The following is a 10,457-nucleotide window of genomic DNA, read 5'->3' as shown; positions in this document are numbered from 1 at the left end:
TGCGTTGAGCCCATGCCTGTCAAGTTCTGGTGCCCATACCCCTGGGCCAGTAGCTGTGTCAGGGAGGGAGCACCTGCTAAGCAGCCTGCAGAGGACAAGACACCAAAGAGCCATATGGGAATTGCACACAGAGTAATTTTATAGACATTTAAATCTCTAACGATTGGCCACCATGTGCACTTAAAGCAGTGTGCCAAGCTAGCTGCCAAGTTTCCTTCTACCCACGGAAGCAATGTTAAACAAAGGGGCGGGGGGCGAGGGTGGTGATCTGCCAGGCTGAACACTCCGAAGACCAATTACAACAGCAAAGAATTGGGCTGGGTGCCAGGAGGCAGCAAGGGGAGGGACAGGCCTGATGGTGACCTGGCCCCAGGGTCTTCCGTCTTAGGAGGCAGTGTGCATGATATATGAAGCAGGGCCCTTGTGGTAAGACAGATGGAGGGGCAGGCCCTGCTTGCCTTTAGACGCCAACCCTGTGCTTCCAGGCAAGTCACTACATCCTTATGACGCTCAATGTTCCCATCCATAAAACGGGCACAAAACACCTTCCATCTGGGCTTGCTGTCAGCATTGGGAAGGGGATAATGTCCATATTCTCCTCATGTGCCACATTGTCCGGAGTCCTCGTGGCCTCTTCTGCTGTTTTATCCCCAAACAAACCTGGAGACTTGGGGATACAAGTTCAGAAATCTGCCAACACTGAACTCGATGTTTCCAGAGTTTTCTACCACCTGGGAACACTTGGGGCGAGGCTAGCCTTCCCCTTCGCATGGTCTGTCATCGGTGGTAGGGTGGAAGCGGCATGACCGAGAGTCAGCCACTCCCCTGCCAGTTCTCCCAGTTACTGAAATGTCTCATCTTCATCTGTTGTCATGACGTTGCTGCACAACACATCAAACCAAAGTTCGGGGCTTAAGCGGAAACTCACGATTTCTCACAAGTCGAAGGATGAGTTGGGTGGTGTTGCTCCTCTGAGCTGGCACAGCTGATTTCTGCTTGTCTTGCTCACGCATGCATAGTCTGCTGACAGATCAGCTAGAGGCTGGCTGATCTAGGATGGTCTTACCCACCCGGACTTATTCTTATGATAGAGACAGAGCAATGAGATAGGAAGCAGAAATGCACTGAGTTTTTAAAACCTGAGCTTGAGTTCAATTTGCTACCATCCCAATGGCCAAACGAAGTCCAATGACCAAGTCTAGAGGCTGTGGGAAAGCATTTCCAAAGGGAGGTGGGAATAACAGGCTCCGTGAGAAGGATCTATCATGTCGGCTTCTGAAAAATCCCACGTATTGGATCTCCATTTCCCCTCTTGTTTGCTGTTGTACAGGCTGCCAGAGAAAAATCCCTCCATAGCCCTTATATTGGCATGGTTTCAATTTCATGTCAGCAACCTCCATTGCCCCTGCATTGTTGCCTAGATATGCATTGTCGGCTCCATTGTGGCACAGTGTGTTATGTGTTGGGCTACTAACCGCAAGGTCGTGAGTTTGAAACCACCAGCCACTCTGTGGGGGAAAACATAAGTGATTGAGACCTTCTACTCCCATACAGATTTACAGTCTCGGAAACCCAGAGGGGCAGTTCTACTCTGTCCTGTCACATCACTGTGAGTCAGAATGAACTCCATAGCAGTGAAATTCCCCATAAAAGATGGCACTTCCCCTGAGGCCCAACTCCATCACTGCCCTGCTCTCTATTAGCAAATGACCTTATCGCCTAATTCAGAGATGCAATAGAAAGAACCAGAACAAAATCCTTCAACTTCCTAGCCCCTTTTAATGTCTCCATACTACCTTTGTCTTCCTTTGGGTGTCTGCTACATGTCAGGCACTGTTTTCCATGCTGATATTTAGGTGTGAGGACAAGTTCTTTCACATAGGGAATTTGCATTTGAATGGTAGATGTTATAAACAAGGGAACTAGTTAAAATGGTGAAAGGTGGTGATAAGCCCTAGAAAGACAGTAAACCAAACCCACTGCCAGTGAGTGGGGTCCAACTCATAACTCCCCCACACCTCCCCACCCCACCCCACCCCACCCCACCTCTGCCATCCAGTGGATACTGACTCAAAGCGACTCTTTGTGGGTTTCTGAGAATCTGTGTATGGGAGTAGAAAACCCAGTCTTTCTCCCATGGAGCTGCTGGTGGTTTTGAACTGCCAACCATGCGGATTACAGCTCAACCTGTAACAAGTACACCAGCAGAGCCCCTATCCAAGTAGTGACCCCACAGAAAAGTAGAACTGCCTCTCTGGGTTTCTGAGACTTTCTATCTTTACTGGAGTAGAAAGCCCCAACTTTCTCCCACAGAGCAGCTGGTGGGTTCAAGCAACTGACCTTACAGTTATTGGCTCACCACCTAACCCACTACACTACCATAGCTTCTTATAAGACAGAGTAAAACTGCCCCCTTTGAATTTTTGAGGCCGTATATCTTTCAGAAAACAAAAAGACTCATCTTTCTGCTAAGGAGTGGCTGGCAAGTTCAAACTGTGCAGTTAGCAGCTCCTTAGAAAGACAATAGAATGCAAAAAACAAACCGCACACCAAAAAAACAAACAGCAAAAAGAAAGACAATAGAATGGAGAAATAGGAGTCAGCTTGTCAGGGGTGGTGGGGTGGGTGGGTGGGGGTGATAGCCACTCTAGAAAGGCTCTCGACAGGATGTATATTGCTGGTTCAGTGGTACAATTCTCACCGTCCAGGTGAAGACATGGGCTCAGTTCCCAGGCAACATACCTCCTGCAGTCACCTCTCATCTGCTAGAGGAGGCTTTTGTGTTACATGTTGCTAACATGGAGCTCTGGAGGTGTAGTGGTTAAGCATTGCGCTGTGATCTGCATGGTCAGCAGTTCAAAACCACCAGCAGGTGAAAGACTGGGCTTTCTACTCCCATAAACAGTTGCGGTCTCGGAAGCCCACAGGGATGTCACTATGAGTCAGCATTGACTGGATGGCAGTGCGAGGATGCTAATCAGGAGGCAGGCAGCACTTTTGGGTGAAGACAGACTAGGAACAAAGGCCTGGCGATCTCCTTCTGAAAATTAACCAACGGAAAAGCCCTGTGGATAGCAAGTCTGATCTGCCTGGGACTGGGTGGTGTTGGGTTCTGCTGCATGGGGCATGCCCTTGAATCATGGCTGGTTCAACCAGAAATGACTGTGAAAATGAGAGACAGCCAACCCAAAGTGACGAACCTTATGCAGTGCCAGGGGAAGACACTCCCAAGAGCTCAGAGAGGAAGTTGAATACAAGGACACAGTCGGTAAGGGGAGAGCGAAGGGAATAGAGGTCAGAGGGGACAGGGGAGATCATCCTGGGAGTTGAAGGATGTATTCTGAGGGCAGTGGGGAAATCATTGATGGTTCGAGTAGGACAATCACACGGTCCATCTCATACTTAGAAAAAAGGCACTAGCTGTTGCAAGGAGGATGAATTACCTGCAATTCTGTCCTTTCTCCCTTTGCTGGGAGACCAGATATCTCTGCCTGTCCCAAATCTCCCTCCAGCCTCTGGGTCTGCCATTTCCAGAACTCTACTACTGGATGATTCCTTCTTGAGAAGGTTCAATCTCTCCCTTTCTATCAGTCTTCCTCATTAGTGATTATAATCTCCATGTGTGTTTATTTGTCTCGATATTGTCTCTTTCCCCTTAAACAGTATTCTGTGCGCTCCCTGTGCCTTTGGTGAATTCAGTGACTGGCCCCGGTTCTTCCGCTCGTCGTGTATTCATGCTCTTTGCTGCAAGCACCAGAGGCAGATGCGCTTCTCTGCCCTTTGCCTTTAGGCCTTGCTTTGGCTACGGGCAGGCATGACAGCGTGCCCGGTCTGAACAGAGGTCTCAAGAGTCACCACAGAGTCTGCTCAGTGCTTTAGCTCTTCTCCCATCGCCATGCTCCAGGGATCGAGGGGACTCAAAGACGTTGAGCAGACCCAGCAGGCGCATCCGGGTCAACTTGTAACGTATGACCAGGCCCCAGTGAGCTCAGTTCAAACCAGCCATGAGGATTTTGCAGTTTCAAAGCAAAGACACGGCGATGTGACTAAACGTTTAAAACATGTGGCTAGAGAAGCTTCTCCCTCTCACCTTGCTTGCCAGGGCCTGTGGATGGCTCCAGAGACATCTTTGCCTACAAGCAATGTCATAAACACAGTCCTATTACACAGCTGGGTACCTGGCTTTTTTGATTTTATATAGCCTGGAGAGCATTTCATAGCAACACAGAAAGATCTCTTTGGTGTAATATGGCTTACCGTGTCCTGCTGGGCGGATATGCCATTGCTTGTTTAACCAGTCTCCTACTGATGATTATTTACCCAAACCAAAAAAACCCAAACTCACTGCCATAGAGTCAATTCTGACTCACGACAACCCTACAGGACAGGGTGGAACTGCTCCCGTGGGTTTTTGAGACTGTATGTAACTCTTTATGCTTGTAGAATGCTTCATCTTTCTCCCTGGGAGCAGCTGGCTGGTGGTTTCAAACTGCTGCCCCCAAGGTCAGCAGCCCAACGTGTAACCGCTGTGCCAATTTTTTACAACTCCAGATAGGACTGCTGTGCACATCCTCCTGCAAACACTTCGTCTATCACTTGTGCAAATACACCTGCAGCATAAACCCCATGAAGCATAATTCATGGTCACAAGGAGCTAGGGATTGAATTATGTCCCCCAAACCTATGTTGTAAATCTTAGCTCTTACACTTATAGATGTAGTGACATTTTCTTTGTTTGCTACTGAGAGCATTTCCCTGGTCTCTGTCAGGTGTGCTTTAAGACAATCACATTTGAGGTCGAAAGGGGCAGATTTGGCATAGAAGAAAGCAGCCACAGGTGAAGACTACAGAGGTAGGCCTAACCATGAGCTCACTAACTTGAAGGATGGCCAGGTATAGAAGCTGAGAGGAGGATTTTCTTTCACCAGAATCAACAGAGAGAGGGAGGGAGAGAGAGAGGGAAGGAGGGAGCCTTCCCCTAGAGCTGGTACCTGGATTCAGATGTCTAGCCTCTTCAATGGTGAGAAAAGCAATACACTTCTGTCCACCAAAGCCACCCACTTGTGGAATTTGTGTTACCGCTGAACTCGGATGACTACAGAGAGCACGTACTTCTGTCACGTAGCTGGAACGATGTGCACTGTTTGTCACAGACTGCTGAGTCAGCCCTTTGCCCACTGGACCCTCTCCCACCTTAAGGAGCCCACAAAGAATCAAACAGCAATAACTGTGAAAGGCCTCACACTGCCCATCCCTCTCCTCCCTTTAGCTCCACCCTGTCACTTAGACTTCATTAAAAGCAGTGTGTATTTTGCATGGAAACGCTCAGTCCAATGGACCAGTGGATCCATGAACATCGGTCTCCACAGCCTGGAAACTAGAAAAACTGGGAGGTCCCACCTCACCCTCGACTGCTTGGAAAAGGATCCCCCTGTTAGAGTAAGAGAAAACAGGGGAACAAAACTCAACGTCACAAGAGACCAGACTTCCTGGTTAAAGAGAGAGACTAGTGGAATCCCCGGGACTATGACCCCTTCAGGCCTGGCACTGAACTTGACCTCTGTGGCCCAATTTCCAGCCAAAGACTAGCCACGCCGATAAAGGGAGTAGGAATACTTGTGAGCCAGGCACGCTTTGGAACAACGGACCATTTGAGATCAAAAGGGCAGCGTTTGCTCAAGGACAAAGTTCAGAAGGATTCAGAAGGAGGAATGGGAATGAGAAACCCAAGGAGGACAGGGGATACATGATGGTGATCCATTATGGGGACTGCAATTCACGAGATGAAACAAAATAGTGCATGACCGTTGAAGGGAAAACTGGTTTACTCTACATTTTTACCTACGTCCCAATAAAATGTTGAAAATAAAATAACAACAAAAACAGTAATGTGAGATATAGAAAGTTGGCAGTTTGAAGCCACCTGCCTTCTCCATGGGAGAAAGACAGGGCTTTTTCCTCCCATAAAGAGTGACAGTCTTGGAAACTCACAGGGGCAGTTCTACCCTGTCCTATAGAGTTGTTCTGAGTCGGCATAGGCTAGAGGGCAGTGAGGCAGGTTTGTTTGTTTGTTTGGTGCTTTCTCTTTGTTTCCATCTCTTGCTGCCCTTCTATTCAGCTTTGTAGAAAGACTCAGGAGACAGTTCTGCACTTACCGTACTTTTGTGTCACAGCATCAAAAGTCACGTAGTTCTTCTTCACTGTCTTGTCCTGGGGATTAGAGGGAAGTCCTGCGGTGTCCCCAATAGGAAATGTTGAGGTAATCAGTAGCAGGGTTTAGAGAGACTGGGCACACCCTTGAATGCTGTAAACACTCTTTATTCATAAGTTAAACAAGCTGGTTTAATGGTGTAGAAGGAGAATCGTAGGATAGTAGAGTATCATGAGATCACTATAGAATAAGATGATTTCTCAGGATGGTGTGAAAATCCTTGGGCTGAGCCTGAGATCTGAAGTGTGGTCCAGGCCAGTGCATCTCAATAAATCAAAACAAAACAAGCTTACCTCTTCCGGCCAGGTCGTTTCCTTCTCATAGTGACCCCACAGGACAGAGTAGAACTGTCACGTAGCGTTTCTAGAGCTATAATACTTACGAAAGCAGACTCCCACATATTTCTCTCATGGAGCTGCTAGTGGGTCTGAACTCTGGACCTCTCGGTTGGCGGGTGAGTGCTTAAGCGCGGTGTCCTCAGAGAGATAACTCTCACTCCCATGGAAGGATGCTGACTCACAGCAACCCCACAGGACAGGGTAGAACGGCCCCTGTGAGTTTTGGAAACAGTAACTCTTCAGGGAATAGAAATCACGGATTTTCATCTTTCTGCTACAGAGCAACCTGGTGCTTTCAACTGCTGATCTTGCAGTTTTCAGCCTAACTCGTAACCACTATGCCACCAGGGCTCCTGCACACTTGGGAGATGAGTAAAACAAACAAACAAACAAACAAACAAACAAACAACCCTCACTTCCATGGAGTCGACTCCAATTTATAGCGACCCTATAGGACAGGGTGGGACTTCCCCTGTGGGTTTCTGAGACTGCAACTCTTTTCCAGGAGTAAGAATGTCCTGTCTTTCTGCAGAGCAAACTGGTGCTTTCGAACTGCGGACCTTTTGGTTAACAGCCCAAGGCATAACCACTGTGCCACTAGGGCGCATACTAGGGAGATGACAAAGTTAAAATTGTGCAGTTTCTCCAAAGAGAGCCCTCTGTCTTCATCAGAACCTTAAGCAGACCTCAAAGGCTAGTTTTATAAATTTATTTTCCCTGTAGCTGCTCAGACCTGGTGACGTGGTGGATTAAGCATTCAGCCGCTAAGAGACAGAGTGGTGGTTTGAACTCACCCGCTGTATGATGGGAGAAAGACGGTGCAGTCCTGCTTCCGTAAAGATTGACGATCCCAGAAGCCCTCTGGAGCAGTTTTGTTCTATCCCATAGGATCGCTATGAGTTGGAATCAACTCGTGACACTTTTTTTTAAAAAGGGGGGTTTGTACCTAGGCAAGAGCAGTGGCTATCAATAGAATTTAAAATAGAATAAGTGAATGAAAGGTGTGCTTTCTAGTCCTGCACCTACCTGCTGCTAGCTGTGACCCCCAGCAAGGGAACGAAGGGCTCTGATGCTCAGCTTTTCTATCTACAGGGCTGGCGTGACTATGAAATTACATATACGAAAGCCTTTGCCTGGTCAAAGGCCACATTTATGTAAGACGAAAGACAAAGTAGGTCTATGTGTACTCAGGCTTCTGCCCTGGTTGAGGCTCGGTAGCTCAGCACATTAGTATTATTAATTGGGTATGTTCTTTATGTGTTTCAGGCACTGGGCTAAGTGTGGGGTACCAGGCAAATAAGACCTACCCCTTGGGCCTGCTGCTGTAGGATGTGAGCTCCGGGTAAACACTCCCTCTCTCTCGAGGCCACCGCAATGAGGGCACATGAGCGCGAGAAGGGGGGTCCAGTCCTCTGGACCATGGATTCTGTGAAACCTTTCTCCGAAAACCTCTGCCTTTAACCCATTTTCCCTTCTTATTTGCTCCATTTGTTTTCACTTTTTAAAAGGAGAAAATAGTCTGTCTTTTATCGGCCTCTCCTGTCAAAGCTCCACTGGTGTTAACAGGTCAGACTCAGAATGGGAGGCGGGGTCAGCTGGAAGCAGTTGGATTCCTTTCCAGCTAAGTTGCAGGCATTGCGGGGTGTTTTCTGAAAGGAGGGAGGGAAGTCGGGCTTCTGAGTAAACTTGGGAAATGGGTGTGGCAGGTACATAATCTCCTGTCAACTTGTGAAGGGGTGGATCAGGTCTCAGCTTGATGACCTCATTTGGAGGTGCTATGGAGATAGATAGTTCACTGGAGGCCAGATACACACTCTCCCTGTGAGACATTCCTGTTGACCAGCCACATGGAGCTACGCTGATAGAGCCAGAGTCCTGGAGCTGGAGGAGCCACGTGGAGACCCACACCAGAGCTGAGATGCTTCCACCACCACTGGATCCACAAGACTTTCCACCCACTGGCTTGTGATCTTCCTGCAATCTGTGTCATTGCATGTGTTGTGTGAGTCTGAAGAGGAATTTACAGACTGGTATCAGACAGAGGGGCTAATGTCCAACTTATGGACTTGATCTGGGCTGTTTCTTGATGCACAATTACTCTTTATATAAAGCTCTTTCTTACACACACATGAGTCTTCCCAGATTTGTTTCTCAATTCTACCCGGACTAAGACAATGGGTCAGAGTTTTAGAACAGAGGACCAATCAAGATAGAAAGCAATTTTTTCTTCTGGAGAGTGGACAGGTGCTTGCTGCTTCCCAGGAAGGGATTGAAGGCCGCTAGCCCTGGGGAAGGTCCTGGGAATGGGGAGATGCTGTTGGGTCAGGTGTAGTGAGAGTGAAGGGAACACAGGGTTTGGTATGTTTGTATGGTCTGGGTCCCTGAATGTGTGTATCTGGCATCTTTGATGTGTCTTTTCATGACTTAGCATGTGTCACCTGGTTCTGTGACATTTGCTGAGTGTAAGTGTAGGATTTGACATGTGTGCTGTGAGCCTGTGGGACCCTCTATTGTGCAATGGGTTATCTTTGTGATGATTATGTTTCTCTGGGATGTCTTCACTCATTCATCCACTCCAACCCATTTGACAACATGCCAGGTGCCCAGAGTTTGCAATATGTGTTGGTAGGGAGCTGGTGAAGCAGGGTGGTGGGAGAGCGTGAGAGGTAGAGAAGCAAGAGAGAGAGAATGTCTCGGTCTCCAGGGCTAAGACTTGGGGAGACAGAAAGACAACATGTCATAGGAGCACACGTAAAATGGCATCAGGGTTGACTAGCTAACAACTTTTGAGATGTAGCTACAACTTTAGTTGCTCAAAGAGAAGACTTAGAGCACTTGCTCATGAAGGTCAATGTCTACAGCCCGCAGCATGGATCGCAACTCATTGTAAAGACAAGAAAAAGCCTCACAAGTCAATCAAGAGACATCGTCACGATAAACACAGAGGAGATAGAAATTGACAAGGATTTTATTTTACTTTGAATCCACAATCAACACTCACGGAAGCAGCAGTTAAAGAAATCAAAGGATATATTGCATTGGGCAACTAGGCTGCACGAAACCTCTTTAAAGTGCTGGAAAGCACAGGTGTCACATACTTTGGACATGGTATCAGGAGAGACCAGTCCTGGAAATAGACACTGTGTTTCGTAAAGTGGAAAGTCAGTGCAAAGGGGGAAGAGTCTCCACAAGGTAGATCGGCTCAGTGGCGGTGACAATGGGCTCGGATTTAACAATGGTGAGGACATCAGAGACTTAAGCGGTGCTTCGTTCTGTGGCATGTGCAGCCCCTGTGACTCGGCACTGGTTTGGTTTCACCGAACAACCTGTCTTTAATATCTTGCGGAGCCAAGCAAGACAAAAACCCTGACAACTTCAACCTTTTTTCCCCTTTATCCAAATTGGTCCAATTGTGAGGATTTGGGTCTTCTTTACATTGCGCTGCCATCCATTTTCGGAAGGCTGCAATTCTTGATCTTCATTAGCAAGGGCCTCAAGTCCTCCTCACTGTCAGCCACATGTTCATTGCATCGTTCATCATAGCGACAGCGGAAAAATGCAAACAGTGGAGGTGTGCTTCAGGGAGTAAGTAGATAAGCCAAATGTGGTACATACGTGTGTTGGGATATTACACCTTTACAAAGAACAATGCTGGGTCCACAAAGCACTATACCATGGGTAGGTCTGGAGGACATACGCGAAGTGAAGTGATTTATAAAATATGTGCAAAAATTCCGTGATTTTTTTAATTCAAAATTTCCATGAACATTTTGAAGCCTCCATGAATTCTGTCAGTAGGTGTATGTGTTCATAGATAGAAATAGCTATCTGTACATGAATACACAGATATGTGTGGACATGTGTACAGATTCACTGAGGACACAATGACAGTTACTTCTCAGATATGG

This window comes from Tenrec ecaudatus, chromosome 12 (assembly GCF_050624435.1).
Source record: "Tenrec ecaudatus isolate mTenEca1 chromosome 12, mTenEca1.hap1, whole genome shotgun sequence".
NCBI lineage: Eukaryota > Metazoa > Chordata > Mammalia > Afrosoricida > Tenrecidae > Tenrec > Tenrec ecaudatus.
This window is presented reverse-complemented; position numbering follows the sequence as displayed.